The sequence below is a fragment of the Salvelinus sp. IW2-2015 genome, linkage group LG3 (assembly GCF_002910315.2).
Source record: "Salvelinus sp. IW2-2015 linkage group LG3, ASM291031v2, whole genome shotgun sequence".
NCBI classification, from domain to species: Eukaryota; Metazoa; Chordata; class Actinopteri; order Salmoniformes; family Salmonidae; genus Salvelinus; species Salvelinus sp. IW2-2015.
The window spans coordinates 10222103-10229602 of record NC_036840.1 but is presented as its reverse complement, the minus strand read 5'-3'; the positions used below and the strand labels follow the sequence as shown (position 1 = coordinate 10229602).

Sequence of the window (7500 nt, the reverse complement as noted above, 5' to 3'; positions counted from 1 at the left end):
GAAAGACACCACTTGTTATTATTTTTACAGGAACAGTCAACTCCCTAGACCGTAGGAGGTGTCCTTTAGATCCAGCACTGCCAATAACATTTACATTTAACATTTAAGTCATTTAGCAGACGCTCTTATTCAGAGCGACTTACACATTACACATTGGAAAGTTCATCCATATTCATCCTGGTCCCCCCGTGGGAATTGAACCCACAACCCTGGCGTTGCAAGCGCCATGCTCTACCAACTGAGCCACACGGGTAACAAGCGCCGATGTAACAACAACAATCCTACCGACGCTTCGACAGATCCCGTCTTCATCAGCGTTTCTGAATCCTTTAATTCCAGGTCATGTTTAAAACGCAGACAGACTAAAACCTGAACGCCATCTCTGATGTCACCATCTCTCTGACTTTGATCCACGTTTGTTATTTGATGCTCTTAGAGAGTTCTCCATCCGGCTCTGTGCCAACTCACGAGACAACTTCATGAAAAGTCTATGCCGTCTGACACAAACTATGGGGCGGCAGGTAGCCTAGTGGTTAGAGTGTAGGGGCGGCACGTAGCCTAGTGGTTAGAGTGTAGTGGTGGCAGGTAGCCTAGTGGTTAGAGTGTAGTGGTGGCAGGTAGCCTAGTGGTTAGAGTGTAGTGGCGGTAGGTAGCCTAGTGGTTAAAGCGTTGGACTAGTCACCGGAAAGGTTGCAAGATCGAATCCCGAGCTGACAAGGTAAAAATCTGTCATTCCGCCCCTGAACAAGGCAGTTAACCCACTCTTCCTAGGCCGTCATTGAAAATTTGAATTTGTCCTTAACTGACTTGTCTAATTAAATAAAGGGGGGAAAATATTTAACAAACAAACAACAGCATCCCAAATGGCACCTTATTCCCTATGTAGTGCACTTCCCTATGGGTCCTGGTCAAAAGTAGTGCACTTCCCTATGGGTCCTGGTCAAAAGTAGTGCACTTCCCTATGGGTCCTGGTCAAAAGTAGTGCATTTCCCTATGGGTCCTGGTCAAAAGTAGTGCATTTCCCTATGGGTCCTGGTCAAAAGTAGTGCACTTCCCTATGGGCCCTGGTCAAAAGTAGTGCACTTCCTTATGGGCCCTGGTCAAAAGTAGTGCACTATTGGGGATAGGGTGTAATTTGGGACGCTGCCCAGAGTCCTTGTTAAAAACAAGTATTTCATTAGTCAACCTGTCTGAGTTAAGGTCAACGGGGAATTAGAAGAATTCCAAGGTGTCACAGTGATGACTGTGATGATGTCACTGTTCCCCCAAGTTCTGGTAAACTGGCGTGACCAGTGTCCATGGAATGTCAACCACATTGAACCAGTTAGCATAACTGTGGCAAATTCCACTTGTGTCGAATTTCACTTAGACGTGCATTGACGTCGATGGGAGATTAGGTGGAAATGTTACTTATGATTCACCCCTGAAAGATTCAAAATGAGCCAGTGCCTATTGAGCGTCTTTCCTAATCAGTTAGGTTTGAAGCATACAGCTGGATCTACGCTAGTGCCGAGCGATTACAGCTTTTTAAGGTTGGATCAGTTTCGGTTTTATTATTAAAAATGCTGGATTGAATGTTGTAACAACACAGAATAAAACAACGGATACAAGTCCCCTGATGGTAGTGACTGTCCATTACTGTTTATCACTTATTAACCATCATTTACTCACATTACTTTACTAAAATATTTCAGTTGTGTATTTTACATTAGTTTTATTTGATGACTTTAATTATTTCATTCAAAGTCATCATCTCATTTCTATAGAGCTGCTGTCTGACAACATCACTATTTTTGTAGTTCTTCAAAGTAAATAAGGCCTACTTTTATGACTGCTGAATACCAACTATCAAATCACTTGGATCATGTATTTTCAGGTAGAGATGCCTCGCCAAGCAACAGCTGCTCTCTACATCCCCTCACAATCGCTCRTTCATTTCGGTTAATCGCTTAGCACTAATCTACACACAACAGATGGCATGAGAAGGGCAGCTGTTGCTATTGTAACACCCAATGAGGATCCAAATGAACACATGAACACATGAACATGTAAATCAGATCTGGAAAGAAAAAAAACAAAATGCATTTAAAATGTTTGAGTGAACAGACAACCYTGCTTGAAGAATTTCCCCAAGGGTTAAATTAAGCAATAAGGCACGARGGGGTGTGGTATATGTCCAATATACCACGGCTAAGGGCTGTTCTTAAGCGCGACGCATCTCGGAGTGCTGGAAAGAGCCATTAGCAGTGGTAYATTGGCCGTAYATTGGCCRTAWATTGCAAACCCAAGAGGTGCCTTATTGCTATTTTAAACTGGTTACTAAAGTAATTAGAGCAGTAAAAATACATGCTTTGTCATACCCATGGTATACGGTCTGATATACCATGGCTGTCAGCCAATCAGCATTCAGGGCTGGAACCAACCAGTTTATAATAAAGATTATTAGATGAAATGAACGAGTTGAGGAGTGGGGGTCCAGCGTCAGAGAAGGCAGAGACACAATGTAATGTTGTTGGTTTTGCACTGAACTAAATGTATCACTAGGGTTATTGTGACCGTATGTTCAACAGGGAGTGAAGAGGGACATCCAAGTACATTTGTCACAAGTCAATAACCCAGTCCTTACCACCATAATGTCTGCTGTAGTAGGAGTTTGGATCCAAAGCCAGGATGGGCAGAGACACAGCGATGTAAACCAGGAGAAGGCAGGTTAGCTTGTACTCCTCATCAACTGACGAGTTATCTGGAGAGTAGAACTCATATTTAGCAAACTTCCCTTTTAAAATCTTTTTTCTCTKCTTCTAAACTCTAGAAAACATTCATAGGAAATAAACAAAAGGGAAGTTGAAAGACATGCATTAATAGGTTMAATATTTGTTTATTTGTTTGACTTTTTAGCCAATTGGAGTCCAGCTATAAAAGGGGGAGGGTAGGTTGTGAAATCCTGCTGTTTTGTCATAAAGATATATTGTACAAAACCAATAAATGTGGTCCTTCGAGCCGGATAGTGACCTTTGTCTTGGAACACGACCAGTATAAAAACTGACATCCCACCAGAGAATATTGTATTTACCTGTACGCATACTAGCGATTGCTGCCACCAAGGCAGGGTCGATGTCACAAGTCAGACCTGCTGCAGACGCCAGCTCAAACACAGTCAGGGTTACCTGAATCAATTAAAACAAGATGTTTTCAACTATTTTTAATCTTAAAGATGCCTTCCTTTACTTATTTGGCTTACTTGCTCTTTTTATCTTCTAGCTGAGAATAAAAGCCTCCATTAAGTAAATATTTCTTAAACTGGAACTATAAAGCATTGGGTAACTACTGTTCCCTCTTTCTGTGGCACGGGGTGGGGGTATTTTGGGGGGGGGGCCAGAATGTTTCCGTTGAGGTGGTTATTTTAGTTGAGAGGTTGCAGACCAGACAGACATGATGCGTCTCTTACAGGGAGGTCAGCTTGCCTCTGCTTGGTGCCTGGTGCTGCTGACGTCTTCGGGTTTATCCTGAACCAGGCTGTGGCATGTTGTGTTTTCTCTGCAGACTTGGGTTCAAATAATGTTTGAAATCTTTCAAATASTTTAAGTGTTTGTTTTAGCCTGCTTGACGTGCCAGAATGGCAGGGTTTGACTGTTCTATTGGTTTCCATAGCACTATACAAACTCTAACCAGCACAGATAAAGTATTTTTAAATAATTTCCAATAGTATTTACACCCGGGTCTGGGATGTCTGCTTTGTATGTCCTACTCTCACGCTCAGGGGGAAGACATAAGCAGGCCAGGGGGCTTTCCACAGTCAGATCCACATCTCATAAAATACGCTTTCTACTGTTCTGCCGCTCTACTCCTCTCTACTCTACTCTCTACTCCTCTCTACACTACTCCTCTCTACTCTACTCTCTACACTACTCCTCTCTACTCTACACTACTCCTCTCTACTCTACACTACTCCTCTCTACTCTACACTACTCCTCTCTACTCTACACTACTCCTCTCTACTCTACTCCTCTCTACTCTACTCCTCTCTACTCTACTCCTCTCTACTGCTCTCTACTCTACTCTTCTCTCTATCCTGCTACTCCTCCTCTCTACTGACTCTCTACTCACTCTACTTTCCCTTTCCTCTACTACTCTCTCTTCTCTCTACTACTCCTTCTCTCTACTCCTCTCTACTCTACTCCTCTACTACTCTCTACTCTCTACTCCACTCTCTCTACTATCTACTACTCTATTTCTACTCCTCTCTACTACTCTACTCTCTACTCTCTACTTCTCTACTCCTCTCTACTCTACTACTCTCTCTACTCTCTACTCTCTCTACTCTATTCTACTGCCTCTCTACTCTCTCTACTCTACTACTCCTCTCTACTGCTCTACTCCTCTCTACTCTACTCTTACTCCTCTCTACTATCTACTTTCTACTCATCTCTACTACTCTACTTTCTACTCTCTACTCTACTTCTATCTACTCTCTATCTGCTCTACTCCTCTCTACTATCTCTCTACTGCTCTACTCTCTACTCCTCTCTACTGCTCTACTCCTCTACTCCTCTCTACTCTACTTTATCTCCTCTCTACTACTCTACTCTCTACTCCTCTACTCTACTCTCTACTGCTCTCTACTCTACTTTACTCTCTCTACTACTTCTACCTCTCTACTCTCTCTACTACTCTCTCTACTCCTACTCCTCTACTCTACTTCTCTCTACTCTACTTTCTACTCTCTCTACTCTACTTTCTATCCTCTCTACTACTCTACTCCCTACTCCTCTACTCTACTCTCTACTGCTCTCTACTCTACTTCTACTCTCTCTACTACTCTACTCTCTACTCCTCTCTACTACTCTCTCTACTGCTCTACTCTCTACTCTACTTTCTCTACTCTACTTTCTTACTCCTCTCTACTATCTACTCCTCTCTACTACTCTACTCTCTACTCTCTCTACTCTACTTCTACTGCTCTACTCCTCTCTACTCTACTCTCTACTCTACTCTTCTACTACTCTACTCTCTACTCTACTCCTCTATCTACTCTCTACTCTTTTACTCTACTCTCTACTGCTCTCTACTACTCCTCTCTACTGCTCTCTACTCGCTCTTACTCTCCTACTCTTCTACTCTCTACTACTCCTCTCTACTCCTCTCTCTACTGCTCTCTATTACTCCTCTCTACTGCTCTACTCCTCTCTACTACTCTCTTACTACTCTCTACTCTACTCTCTACTGCTCTCTACTACTCCTCTCTACTGCTCTACTCCTCTCTACTCTCTACTACTCCTCTTCTACTGCTCTACTCCTCTAACTCTCTACTGCTCTGAATAACACTGTAATTCAAGTTATCATATGAACCGTTGTTTTTTGTATTGATCCCATCCTACCCTATACTCTCCTACCCTATCCAACCCCACCCTGTTCTATCCTAACCTACCATATCCTGTCCTACCATTCCCTATTCTATCCTGTTTCACCCTACCCTGTCATGCGATCCCTATCCTACCCGATTCCACCCTATAACATACCCTATCATCCTACAATATAATATCCTACCCTATCCCACCCTACCCATTCCTATCCTATCCTACCATATCATACCCTATAATTATATATCCTATCCAACCCTATCCWGTCCTACCCTATCATATKCTACCCTATAACACCCTACCCAACCCTACCCTATCCAACCTGCACTACCCTATACAACCCTACTGTGTCCTACCATACCATATCCCACCCTAACTTACTCTACCCTATCCTACCCTAACCCATCCTATCCTACTCTATCATGCACTACCCTATCCTACTCTATAACGTACCCTATCAATCCTACCCTATCATATCCAACCCTACGCTATTCTACACTACCCTATCCAACCCTACCCAGCCATATCCTACCCTATCCCACCCTACAATAATCTACCCTACCCTATCCTACCATACAATATCCTATCCTACCCAACCCTACCCTATCCAACCCTACCCTATGCTATCCTATCCTATCCTACCCTATAATACCGTATCCTATCCTACCTTATACGATCCTATCCAACCCTACCATATCCTACCCTACCATATCATGGCCCACCCTACCCTATCACACCCTACCCTAAACTATCCTACCCTGCCTTAACCTACCATATCATGTCCTACCCTATCCGATTCTATCCTACCCAACTCTACCCTATCCTTCCCTACGCTATCCTATCCCACCCTATTGTATCCTACCATATAATACCGTATCCTATCCTACACTATCCTATCCAACCCTACCATATTCTACCCTACCCCACACCCTATTCGCTACTTCCGTATCCCCCGAGATACAGCGATGGGAGCTTGTAGGCGATAACCCACCTTATGGATCATGTGTTACCCTATTGGATGTCCGGCGATTGTGGAGGCTGAACCCGTCAGCCGGACCCGTGGTCGGCCCTACGCACGATCATCCCTATAACGTACCTATCAATCCATCCCCTACCATACCCTATCCTATCCCACCCGTTCCTATCCTACCATATCCAACCTACCATATCCCGCCCTACCGTATCCTATCATGCGCTACCCTATCTGATTCTACTCTATAAACGTACCCTATCAATCCTACCCTATCATACCATATTCTACCCTACCCCACCCTATCATATCCTACCTTAACCCACCCTATCATGTGTTACCCTATCCGATTCTACCCCATAAACGTACCTATCAATCATCCCCTACCTTATCCTATCCCACCCGTTCCTATCCTACCCTATCATATCCAACCCTACGCTATCCTACACTACCCCATCCAACCTTACCATATCCTACCCTATCCCACCCGACAATAATCTACCCTATCCTACCATACAATATCCTATCCTACCCGGCCATATCCTACCCTATCCCACCCTACTCTACAATAATCTACCCTATCCTACCATACACTATCCTATCCTACCCTATCCAACCCTACCCTACCGTATCCATCCATCCTACCCTATGCTATCCTATTGTATCCAACCCTATCCTATAATACCGTATCATATCCTACCTTATACTATCCTATTCAACTCTACCCTACCCTATCATGGCCCACCCTACCCTATCAAACCCTACCCTGAACTACCCTACAATACCATATCCTATCCAACCCTACCATATCCTACCCTACCCTGAACTACCCTACAATACCATATCCTATCCAACCCTACCATATCCTACCCTAAACTACCCTACAATACCATATCCTATCCAACCCTACCATATCCTACCCTACCCTGAACTAGCCTACAATATCATATCCTATCCAACCCTACCACATTCTACCCTACCCTGAACTACCCTACAATGTCATATCCTATCCAACCCTACTGTGTCCTACCATACCCTACAAAACCCTACCCTATCCTACCCTATTCTATCCAACCCTACCCTACTCTATCCTACCCTTCCCTATCCTATCCCACCTTATCCTACCCTGCCATATTCAATCCTACCCTTCCCAACCCTATCCTACCCACC

General features: G+C 43.8%; 1 pseudogene; it reads right to left on the bottom strand.

Annotated features, from left to right (window-relative positions):
• LOC111956073 (nck-associated protein 1-like) overlaps nt 1-7500 on the bottom strand; it is a 26869-nt pseudogene that overhangs the window by 908 nt on the left and 18461 nt on the right.